Here is a 12077-nt window from a genome sequence, read left to right on the forward strand (position 1 = left end):
AGGACATATACACCGAAAGGTCAGTAAAATTTTGAAGGATCCCGCACACCCTGCTCATGCACTGTTTCTCCCATCGGGGTGGAGGCTATGTAGCATCCACACCAGGAACACCAAAAACAGTTACTTTCCCCAAGCAGTAAAACTGATCTACACCTCCACCCACTAACTCCACCATCATTTTATTATTTCCCATCAATCACTTTATGTACAGTCTAGTGTCACTTTATGGACAACTAATCTATGTATTTAAGCTATCTTATATATTTATATAGAAACATAGAAAATCTATAGCACATTACAGGCCCTTCAGCCCACAATGCTATGCTGACCATGTAACCTGCTGTAGAAACTGCCTGGAATTTATTGTGTTTTAAAATTATTATTGTGTTCCTTATTTTTGTCTTTTTTTTGCACTGTATCGGATCTGGAGTAACAATTACTTTGTTCTCCTTTGTCACACCGTGGGTTTTGGAAAGGGTCCCATGCCCTTAAGAAGGTGTGGACTTTAAAAAATGGACGGCAGGTCTCGATAGCACATTCAGTGCAAAGGTACTTATGGTGAGCCAGAGGTGAAAAACTTTTAGAACAAGTTCAAAAATATTTACAGTGCAAAAATGGCAAAATAACAAAAAGAGAAAATGCAAATATACACCATCACACCTTTAAGACTACAGTTCCAAAACATCAGTCTGAAGTAATAGGCCATCTGACCCATCGAGTCTGCCTTAAATACACCCAGCAACCTGGCCTCCACAGCTGCATGTGGCAACAAGTTCACCACCCTTTGGCTAAAGAAATTTCTCTGCATCTCTGTTTTGAAAGAACGCCCCTCTATTCTGAGGCTGTGCACTCTTGTCCTGGACTCTCCCACCATGGGTAATATCCCTTCCACATCTATTCTGTCTAGGCGTTTCAACATTCAAAAGATTTCAATAAGATTCCCCCCTCATCCTTCTGAATTCCAGCGACTACAGACCCAGAGCCATCAAACGTTCCTCGTATGATAATCCTTTCATTCCTGGAATCATCCTTGTGAACCTCCTCTGGACCCTCTCCAATGCCAGCACATCTTTTCGAAGATGAGGGGCCCAAAACTGTTCACAGTACTCAAGGTGAGGCCTCACCAGTGCCTTATAAAGCCTCAGCATCACATCCTCGCTCTTGTATTCCAGACCTCTTGAAATGAATGCTAGCATGACATTTGCCTTCCTCACCACCGACTCAACCTGCAAGTTAACCCTCAGGGTGTTCTGCACAAGGACTCCCAAGTCCTTCTGCATCTCAGATTCCTAAATTTTCTCCCTGTTTAGGAAATAGTCCACACATTTATTCCTACTACCAAAGTGCATGACCATGCATTTTCCAATATTGTATTTCATTTGCCACTTTCTTGCCCATTCTCCTTATCTGTCTAAGTCCTCTGCATCCCACCTGTTTATGCAACACTACCTGCCCCTCCACCAATCTTTGTATCATCTGCAAACGTGGCAACAAAGCCATCTATTCCATCTAAATGGTAAGGTAATACACCTCACCTTACCACACCCTCTCTCCTTCTTCATCTACATCAAAATGAGCCTTTAGGTAAGGATCTCCTTACTCTAGGAGAAAAGGAATAATCCATTCTTTGGAATGATGGGGGAGTTGCTACCATGAGCCTGAAAAATTACATAAAAACCAAAACAGGTCAAAAAACCTCTCTGGGAAGAGTAAAGGAGGTGGGGTATGCTTCTCGATCAATAATAACCCCCGGAATGTGCATGTCCTCAAGTCCTTTCGTTCTCTGGATCTGGAGCACCTTGTGCTACTATGCAGACCTTTCTGTCTGCCTAGGGAGTTCACGGTTGTTATTATCACAGTGGTGTACAGTCTGTCTCAGGCTGATACTGGCCTGGCTCTCACGGAACTGTACGAGACTATCACCATAGTCATAGTCATACTTTATTGATCCCGGGGGAAATTGGTTTTCGTTACAATTGCACCATAAATAATAAATAGTAATAGAACCATAAATAGTTAAATAGTAATATGTAAATTATGCCAGTAAATTATGAAATAAGTCCAGGACCAGCCTATTGGCTCAGGGTGTCTGACCCTCCAAGGGAGGAGTTGTAAGGTTTGATGGCCACAGGCAGGAATGACTTCCTATGATGCTCTGTGCTGCATCTCGGTGGGATGAGTCTCTGGCTGAATGTACTTCTGTGTCCACCCAGTACATTATGTAGTGGATAGGAGACATTGACCAGGATGGCATGCAACTTAGACAGCATCCTCTTTTCAGACACCACCGTGAGAGAGTCCAGTTCCATCCCCACAACATCACTGGCCTTACAAATGAATTTGTTGATTCTGTTGGTGTCTGCTACCCTCAGCTTGCTGCCCCAGCACACAACAGCAAACATGATACCACTGGCCAGCACAGACTCGTAGAACATCCTCGGCATTGTCCGGCAGATGGTTAAAGGACCTCAGTCTTCTCAGGAAATACAGACGGCTCTGAACCTTCTTGTAGACAGCCTCAGTGTTCTTTGACCAGTCCAGTTTATCATCGATTCGTATCCCCAGGTATTTGTAATCCTCCACCATGTCCACACTGACCCCCTGGATGGAAACGGGTCACCGGTACCTTAGCTCTCCTCAGGTCTACCACCAGCTCCTTTGTCTTTTTCACATTAAGCTGCAGATAATTCTGCTCACACCATGAGACAAAGTTTCCTACCGTAGCCCTGTACTCAGCATCATCTCCCTTGCTGATGCATCCAACTATGGCAGAGTCATCCGAAAACTTCTGAAGATGACAAAACTCTGTGCAGTAGTTGAAGTCCGAGGTGTAAATGGTGACGAGAAAGGGAGACAAGACAGTCCCCTGTGGAGCCCCAGTGCTGTTGATCACTCCGTCGGACACAACACCCTGGAGATTGTACATCCAGAGGCTGCCTTCATTGTTGCCAGTGACTTTAATCGAGCAACGCTGTCTAAAGTCTCTCTGAAGTTTTGTCAACACATTCAGGTGAGCATACAGGAAGATAGCATACTCGACCACTACTACTCTCCTTTCCACAACGCTTACAAAGCACTCCTCCACCTGCTGTTTAGAAAGTCAGATCATTCCCACAATTTGCTGCTGTTTGCAAGTGCAAACAAAAATATCCATGCTGCGCATTAGCCAAGCATGTACACCCAATAAGTATAATGTCAGCACAGCCAGACGGTGATACTGAGAATTAAGAGGCTATGGGGGCGGTAGGGGGGCCAGGGGAGGAAGAAATTGCTTGTGGCAGACTTGTTCTGTCACATCCTTACACTTGTGTACAGCAAATGACATTAAACAATCTTGAATCTTCATTGTTTTATCTTCATGGATAGCTCTCTCCAAGGTCAGATCCACTGATTTATGACTGACTGTAAATTCTAGGCCAATATTCATCTAATACATGATCTAGTTCAATACTTTCCTCAACTTCTAACCCAAAAATTACTTGGCAATGCCAAATCTTGTTTTGGCTCTGTGCTACTGTGTTGATTAGATTTGTAAAATAAACAGGGCACCTCTGCATTGCGATAGGTATAGAGCAGAAAAGAGAGGTTATGCTTGGCCTGGGTCTTCTAAATTGTTTGCCTCTCAAACTCCAAGTCTTTCTTTAAACAGAATGTCAAACAAACAGAAACTTTTGGGGATGAATGTTTGTTAATCTGCATTCATGTCACCCAAGCAGAGCAACATATAGTACAATTAGATACACACTGCTTCTTCTCAAGAATTCTTAGGGAGAGGACAGAGGGAGGATCCAGTTCAAAGTTACATTTGGGACTAAACTGCAAGGTGGGATTAAACCTCTAGATTTTAAATTAGTGAATGCCAATAGTTTTGGCTGAAACTTATGCATTTACTAGTGAATTCTGTGCCAAGGTTGTGTAATGGCCTGGTTCACAGCTTTATTGTTATGCTGTAGGTATTTCATTTAGCAGTTCTGTAAGAGCAGTCTGTTCTGCCTGCAGCCTGTTTGGGTTATGGTTGAAGATAAGGGATGATGAGGAATGTGCACCATCCAATTAGGATGGTGGAACTGGGGCAAGGTTTTTTGGTGAGGGTCTTGGATCGTTTTTTTTTTGGTGGGAGATGAAGAGAGAAGACCTTGGGGAGAACCGGTTGTAGGATACTGGTGGGAGACCCATTTGTTCGAGAAGGATTGTGAGCAATGTTCAGAAGGTGGTATGTGTTTTCAGGCAGACCGAGGGCCCAGTGTGTGAGTGACAGAGAAGTTCAAGATGAGCTCCAACTAGTGCACGTTTTACTCTTTAAATATAATGGGCCCTTTTTGGTTTTTTTTCCTTTACTAACCCTTCAGTTAAGTACGATTAAAAAATACAATTCTTTTAGTCTTATGCAGCATGCTGTCTGTGATTTTTTAGCATTGAGTTGTAACAGGGTAGCAAATTACACAGCATCCACACAAACCGGGGTTTGGGGTAGGAGAGCCGTTTCAATCTCACGGGTTTGACAGGAACAGAGTGCGTCTTTCCTAGACTCACGCAGCCAAGGAAACCAGCAGGGTTTCAATTGCATCTACTGGCAGTTTAGGAACATAACTGAATTTCCTTGTTAGTTATGCACCATGTAGTTCTCTGGAGGTTTGACCCTGCATCCACAGAAAGACTTTATGAATACAAATTTGCATGTAAGGCTTTGGTTTTAATTAACTTGTGTTCTCATACAAATATATAACAAAAAGAAGCTACTATACATGGAATTACCAAAGGATCCTGGGTACTTTTCATTTATTTCTGCCCTGGGGTTGTCATCTGAAAGCAAGCCAGATTCTTGATACCTGCTGATGTAATCCATCTCACTGTCCATCCTCATCACTCCATACATTTTCAGAACTTGCCCACTGTCATGTCCAATTTCCTTCCATGAACTTCCTTCATGGGCAATGTCTTTACCCCATACATGAGCTTTACTTAGGTCCACTTCAAAATGTTCACCGGGACAGATATGCAGGCAGATTAAAGAGAGGTGGAAAAATAATAGGGTTGCCATGGGGGACTTTCACTTCCTTAATATAAACCAGGATCTTCTTAGTGCAAGAGATTTAGATGGGGTAGATGGGGCAGAATTTTTAGGTGCATCCAGAAGGGTTTTTTAAAATCAATATCTAGATTATCCAACAAGAAGAGGGGCTGTACTGGACTCAGTGTTAGGTAATGAGCCTGGCCAGGTAACCAGCCTTTCAGTGGGTGAGCAATTAGGGAACAGTGATCACAACTCCTAAGTTTTAAGTTAGCTATAACTAAGTATGAACCTTGCGAGAGAGTATTAAATTGGAGCAAGGAAAATTATGAGAGCATTAGGCAGAAACTAGGGGGAATTAATTGGAACAGCTGTTTTTGACGTCCACATCCGACATATGGAGGGTGTTTAAAGGCCAACTGCACTGACACAGGACAGGCTTGTTCCAGTCAGGAAGGAAGGACAAGGATAGCAAAGCAAAGGACCTTGTATATTGAGACAGATGATGACTTTAGTCAAGAAGAAAAACAAAAGTATGTAAAGGTTAGGAAGTGAGGATCAAACAGAGCCTTTGAGAATTATGAAGAAGCCAGAAGAGAACTCAAGGAGAGAATTAGGGAAGCCAGAAAGGGCCTTGGCAAGTAGGATTAAAGAGAATCCCAAGGCATTCTATACATACAGTTGTAAGAAAAAGTTTGTGAACCCTTTGCAATTACCTGGTTTTCTGCATTAATTACTCATAAAATGTGGTTTGACCTTCATCTAAGTCACAATAATAGACAAAAACAGTCTGCCTAAACTACTAACACACAAACAATTGTATTCCTTCTGGTCAATACTGAGTACACCATTTAAACAATCACAGTCTAGGTTCAAAGTAGTATGTGTACCTCTGGGGTAATGCCTTCTACAAAAGCTATATAGAGTCAGGTGTTTCAATCAATGAATGCTGAAGGATCCTCTCAAAGAACCCAAGGGTAATAGCAAAAGACCTGTTGAAATCTCTAGAACCTGCTCGAGTCTCTGTTCATGTGTCCACTATATGAAAAACACTGAACAAGAATGATGTACATGGAAAGACACCATGGTTGAAACCATTGTTCTCCAAAAAAAAAATTACTGCACGTCTCAAATTTGCAAAAGTCCACCTGGATGTTCCACAATGCTTCTGAGACAATGTTCTGTGGACAGATGAGACAGAAGTTGAACTTTTTGGCAGAAATGGCAAACCACCATGTTTGAAGGAAAAAGGGTACTGCACACCAGCATCAAAACCTCATCCCAACTGTGAAACATGGACAATAATCTGAAACACATGAGTAAATCAACAACAGAATGGTTTAAAAAGAAGAAAATTTGCATTTTGGAATGGCCAAGCCTGAGTCCAGATCTTAAACCAATTGAGATGTGGTGACATAGCCTGAAGAGGGCTGGACATGCAAGGTATCCTAGAAATATTGATGAACTAAAACAGTTTTGTATGGAGGAATGGTCTAAAATTCATCCTCACTGTTGTTCAAATCTGATCAACAGCTATAGGAAACATCTGGTGGAGGTTATTGCTGCTAAAGGAGATTTTACCAGTTATTAAGTACAAGGATTCACATACTTTTTCCAGCCTGGACTGTGATTAAACAATGTGTTCAATAAAGACATGAAAAGTACAATTGCTTGTGTATTATTAGTTTAGGCAGATTGTGTTTGTCTACTATTGTCACCTAGATGAAGATCAGACCACATTTTATGAGTAATTAAAGCAGAACTACCAGTAATTGCAATGGGTTTACAAACTTTTTCTTACAACTGCACATCAAGAGCAGGAGGATAACTAGGGAGAGGGTAGGACCACTCAAAGACAAAGGTGGGAACACTTGCTTGAAAGCAGAGGTCCTTAATGAGTAGTGCATCAGTACTTACCGAGGAGAAGGACTTGGAGGATAGGAAGATCAATGCTGAGCTTACTGATATGCTAGGGCTTTTCAAGGTAAAGCAGGAGGCTGTGTTGGGTCTCTTAAAGAGCAAAGTGGATAAGTCCATAAGGCCTAATGGGCCATACCCCAGCTTATTGAGAAGTTGAAGAAGAGATTGCTCAGACCTTGACCAATATCTTCGTATCCTCTCAAGCCACTGGTGAGGTGTCAGAGGACTGGCAAGTAGCTATTGTTGTTCAATTGTTCAAGGAGGTAATCAGGGATAATCCTGGAAACTATAGACCAGCAAGTCTCACATCAGTGGTAGGAAAGGTACTAGAGAGAATGCTTAGGGATAGGATTTATGAGCATTTGGAAAACCATGGCCTAATTAGGAAGAGCTAGCATGGCTTTGTGCAGGGTAAGTCCTGTCTTATTAATTAGATATAATTTTTTTTGACAAGGTGATGAGTGCGATTGATAGATAGATAGATAGATATACTTTATTGATCCCGAGGGAAATTGGGTTTCATTACAGCCACACCAACCAAGAATAGAGCATAAACATAGCAATACAAAAACCACAAACAATCAAACAACAAATGCAAACTATGCCAGATGGAAAGTAAATCCAGGACCAGTCTATTGGCTCAGGGTGTCTGACCCTCCACGGGAGGAGCTGCAAGTTCGATGGCCACAGGCAGGAACGACCTCCCATGCCGCCCAATGTTGTATCTTGGTGGAATGTGGCCGAAGTCCAACAGTAAAAAGTTCAATATCCGGTCTACAAACACGTTCCTCTATCGTAATATGACCCGGACTGCATCATCTGTTGTTACCAAGGTAGAGCCACGGATGTTGTCAACATGGATTTTAGTAAGGCACTTGACAAGGTACCTCATGGGAAGCTCATCCAGAAGATTAAGATGCATGGGAGGGATTCATGGTGAATTGGCCGTTTGGATTTAGAGATTGTTTGCCCATAGAAAACAGAAGGTAGTGATAGAAGGGACTTACTCTAGCTGAAGGTTTGTGTTTACTGATGTTCTGCAGGAAACTGTACTGGGATCTCTGCTGTTTCTGATGTATACAAATGACCTAGATGAAAATGTAGATGGGTGAGTAAGTTTGCAGATGGTGTGAAGATTGGTGGTGTTGTGGATACCATAGAAGACTGGCAAAGAATAGAGTGAGATATAGATCAGTTGCAGATATGTGTGGAGAAATAACAGATGATGTTTCACCAAACCAATTGTGAAGTGTTGCACCTTGATAGGTCAAATGCAAAGAAACATTGCACTTTTAAGACAAGACCCTTAGTATTGATGAGCAGAGGGATCTTGGAGTCTAAGTTCATCACTCTCTGAAGGTGGCTACACTAATTAAGAAGGCATGTGGCACGCTTGCCTTTATTAGTCAAGTCATTGAGTTCGAAAGTCAGGAGTTATACAGCAGCTTTATAAAACTCTAGTAGGCCGCATCTGGAGTATTGCATACAGTTCTGGTCATACCATTATAGAAAGGATGTCAAGGTTTTGGAGAGAGTGCAGAAGAGGTTTACCAGGCTGGGAGACTGTTTCGCTGAACACCTACGCTCTGTCCACCAGAGAAAACAGGATCTCCCAGTGGCCACACATTTTAATTCCACGTCCCATTCCCATTCTGAAGCTACACTCAGGTTGGAGGAACAACATCTTCTATTCCGTCTAGGTAGCCTCCAACCCGATGACATGAACATTGACTTCTCTAACTTCTGTTAATGCCCCACCTCCCCTCCGGACCCCATTCGTCATTTATTTATTTATTATCATTATTTATTTATTTACTCTCTCCTTTTTCTCCCTCTGTCCCTCTCACTATACTCCTTGCCCATCCTCTGGGCTTCCCCCCTCCCTCTTTCTTTCTCCCTAGGCTTCCCGTCCCATGATCCTCTGATATCCCTTTTGCCAATCACTTTCCAGCTCTTGGCTCCATCCCTCCCCCTCCTGCCATCTCCTATCATTTCAGATCTCCCCCTCCCCCTCTGAAATCTCTTACTATCTCTTCTTTCAGTTAGTCCTGACGAAGGGTCTCAGCCCGAAACGTCAACTGTACCTCTTCCTATAGATGCTGCCTGGCCTGCTGTGTTCACCAGCATTTTTTATGTGTGTTACCCAGGATGTTGCCTGGATTAGAGGGCATGTGCTATAACAAGAAGTTGGTTAAATTTGGGTTGTTTTCTCTGGAGCTGCAGAGGGTGAGAGAAGATCTGATAGAGGTTTATAAGATTAAGAGATGCACAGATAGAGTAGACAGACAGGATCTTTTTCCCTTGGTTGAAATGCCTGATACCAGAGGGCATGCACTTAAGGTGAGAGGGGGATGTCAAGGACAACAAGTTTTTTTTAAACACAGAGTATAGTGGGTACCTGGAATGCACTGCCTGGGGTGGTAATAGAGGCAGATACCTAGGGACTTTTACAAGATGCTTAGATAAGCATATGGACATGAGGAAAGTGTACTGATATGGACATTGCGTAGGCAGAGAGACTAATTTAATTAGCCATTTGATAACTAATTTAGTTGGTTTGATACAACATTGTGGACCAAAGGACCTATTCCTGTGCAATATTGTTCTATATTCTCTGTTATGGTCTCCTATCAGTTAATAAACTTGTTATCAATTTTCCTTGGAGGCAGTATTTCTCCAATTTTGGGTTTGTGTTGTCATGTTGGTGGTTAGATTCCAAGTTCTAGATCTCTCTCCAAGAGCCTCTCCACATCCCTATACCTTTTAAAACTCTAACACCACATGTCCTAAGGTTTCCATCTGATTTGGAATCAAAGCCTGAAGGTTGATCGGAAGTACAGAAGCCGAGGCCTGATGACTGGAGCTTGGGCCTGTGAGATCACTGGGAAGTCAGGGCTCAGTGCCAGTAAAACTACAAGTCTACTGGAGGTCGAAGAATTCAGCCTGCCCCGAGGTTAGAGGACTGTATGTGCATGGGTGGCTGTGCGGGAGGGATGGAGAAATAGGGCTTGTTTCACTGATGTTGTTTTGTTGTGTTCTTTACGGTCCTGCCACTCATTGTGTTGATGCTAGAATGTGTGGTGACTCTTGCAGGCTGCCCTTAGCATATCCTTGGTGTGTTGTTAATACAAATGGTACATTTCACTCTACATTTTTATGTACAGATAGTAAATGAATCTAAATCAGCATCATATTTTATGCAGTATTGCTGTGAAATATCTTCAGTAATTTACTTGATGAATGGCACTGCACAAATGTAAACTGTCATAAAAATGCAATTAGGTTACATCCATCAATGTGCATAGGCCCCAATGAGATAAAAAATAAACTTCTCTCCTTGGTCCCAGGAGCTTAGCAGTTTTACTGGTGGACTGTAGAACTGAAATGTTGTCTGTGTCATATTATGTAGATGCTACCTGACCTGAGGGATTTTTTTCCCCCCAGGGATTTCTGCTGCTGGCTCAGCAATACAGTTTGGTCTAAATGATTGCCATGTAGGATGAGCTCATTATTTTGTATATTATGCAAAAGGGAAAGTTATTTCGCCTAACAAAGCAGTTTAAGAATTCACATCCTACACAGCTTGACCAACTGGTTTCTCAGCTCAACGTCAAAAATAATGAAGCAGTATACAGTCAGTGTCCACTTTATTAGGTACTCCTATACATCTGCTCATTAATGCAAATATCTAATCAGCCGATCATGTGGCAGCAACTTAATGCATAAAGTACACAGACACGGTCAAGAGGTTCAGCTGTTGTTCAGTCCAAACATCCGAGTGGGGAAGGGATATGATCTAAGTGACTTTGACAATGGAATGATTATTGCTGCCAAATAGGGTGGTTTGATTATCTTAGAAACCGCTGATCTTCCGGGTTTTTCAGACACAACAATCTCTAAGGAATACAAAGAAGGTGCAAGAAACAAACTACATCCTGTGAATGGCTGTTTTATGGACACAATTGTCTTGTTAATGAGAGAGGTTAAAGGAGAATGGCCAGACTCGTGAAAGCTGACAAGAAGGTGACAGTAACTCAAATAACCACGCAGTGTGCAGAAGAGCATCTCTGAACGCACAACATGTTGAAACTTGAAGTGGATGGGTGCCTGTAGCAGAAGACCACACATGGGTTCAACTCTTGTACCTAATAAAGTGGCCAATGAGTGTATGATCATATTTGAGAAAGATATGGTAGACAATTTGTTGAATGTGCGGTATTACTGAAATTATTGACAAGTAGCTGTTAGGCAGCATGGATCAAACCAAGCAACTAAGAAGAATGGGATGCTTCAACAGGATATTTAAAACAATCATCAAAACAGGATACTTTCAGCAGATTGGAATTCACAACGAAGTTTGAATTTGTTGCACATTTCCCGTAAGTCTTTTGTGTAGGTTCAGCACTGGAAATAACACTGAAATTGTTCTCTACTCTGCTTCTGAATCTAGCATATATAGTAGTTTCAAAAGTAAGAAAGGGCATGGTGATTTCAGTAGCTTTTTTTCTCCTCAAGACATCTGTAAGTGATTATTACAAATACAGGGAACTCGACACTTTACAATGAATAAGCAAATGAACACTAACTTTACGTCAAGCTTTTTCCAAAGGTTTTTGAAATTGCAAGCAGGGTGAACAAAATAAGTAAGCATTACTTTTGATGAATGCCACCAGTTAAGGAGACATCCAGATCAATTATTCTGAATATGCTAGATTGATTTGTAGGTTAGTTTCTCTTGGAGACTGGAAGTTGATGAATTTTAATTCTATGGAACTTTTTAAACAGGTACCAAAACTAAGTAATTTTGGCATACAATAGTAAAAGCAAAAGCATACACCAAAGAGAATCAAAGAATTCATACCACTTATGAACTGAACCTACACAAAAGACTTATTGGAAATGTGCATTAAATTCGATCAGTATAGCGGAAATTCACCACTGAAAGCAAATCTCAAGTGCAATACCAAAACCATTCAATCATGTTATTTACAAGAATTCAGAAGCAATTGCAAAAAGTCACATTATTCTTAACACTCATAATTTCATTAAAGTAGTGGACATTGGTGCTTTGTCTGAAAGTACTAAGAAAAATGTAACAAAGTTTAATTTCACTTATTTGCTTTACTTGCATCTTCTGCGTGGTCTT

General features: G+C 41.6%; 1 protein-coding gene across 2 annotated transcripts in view; it reads right to left on the minus strand.

The window, feature by feature from the left end:
• Nucleotides 1-12077, minus strand: part of LOC140199885 (protein disulfide-isomerase TMX3-like) — a 162643-nt gene that overhangs the window by 81729 nt on the left and 68837 nt on the right. The gene's annotated exons all lie outside the window — the stretch shown is intronic.

This window comes from Mobula birostris, chromosome 1 (assembly GCF_030028105.1).
Source record: "Mobula birostris isolate sMobBir1 chromosome 1, sMobBir1.hap1, whole genome shotgun sequence".
Taxonomy (NCBI): Eukaryota; Metazoa; Chordata; class Chondrichthyes; order Myliobatiformes; family Myliobatidae; genus Mobula; species Mobula birostris.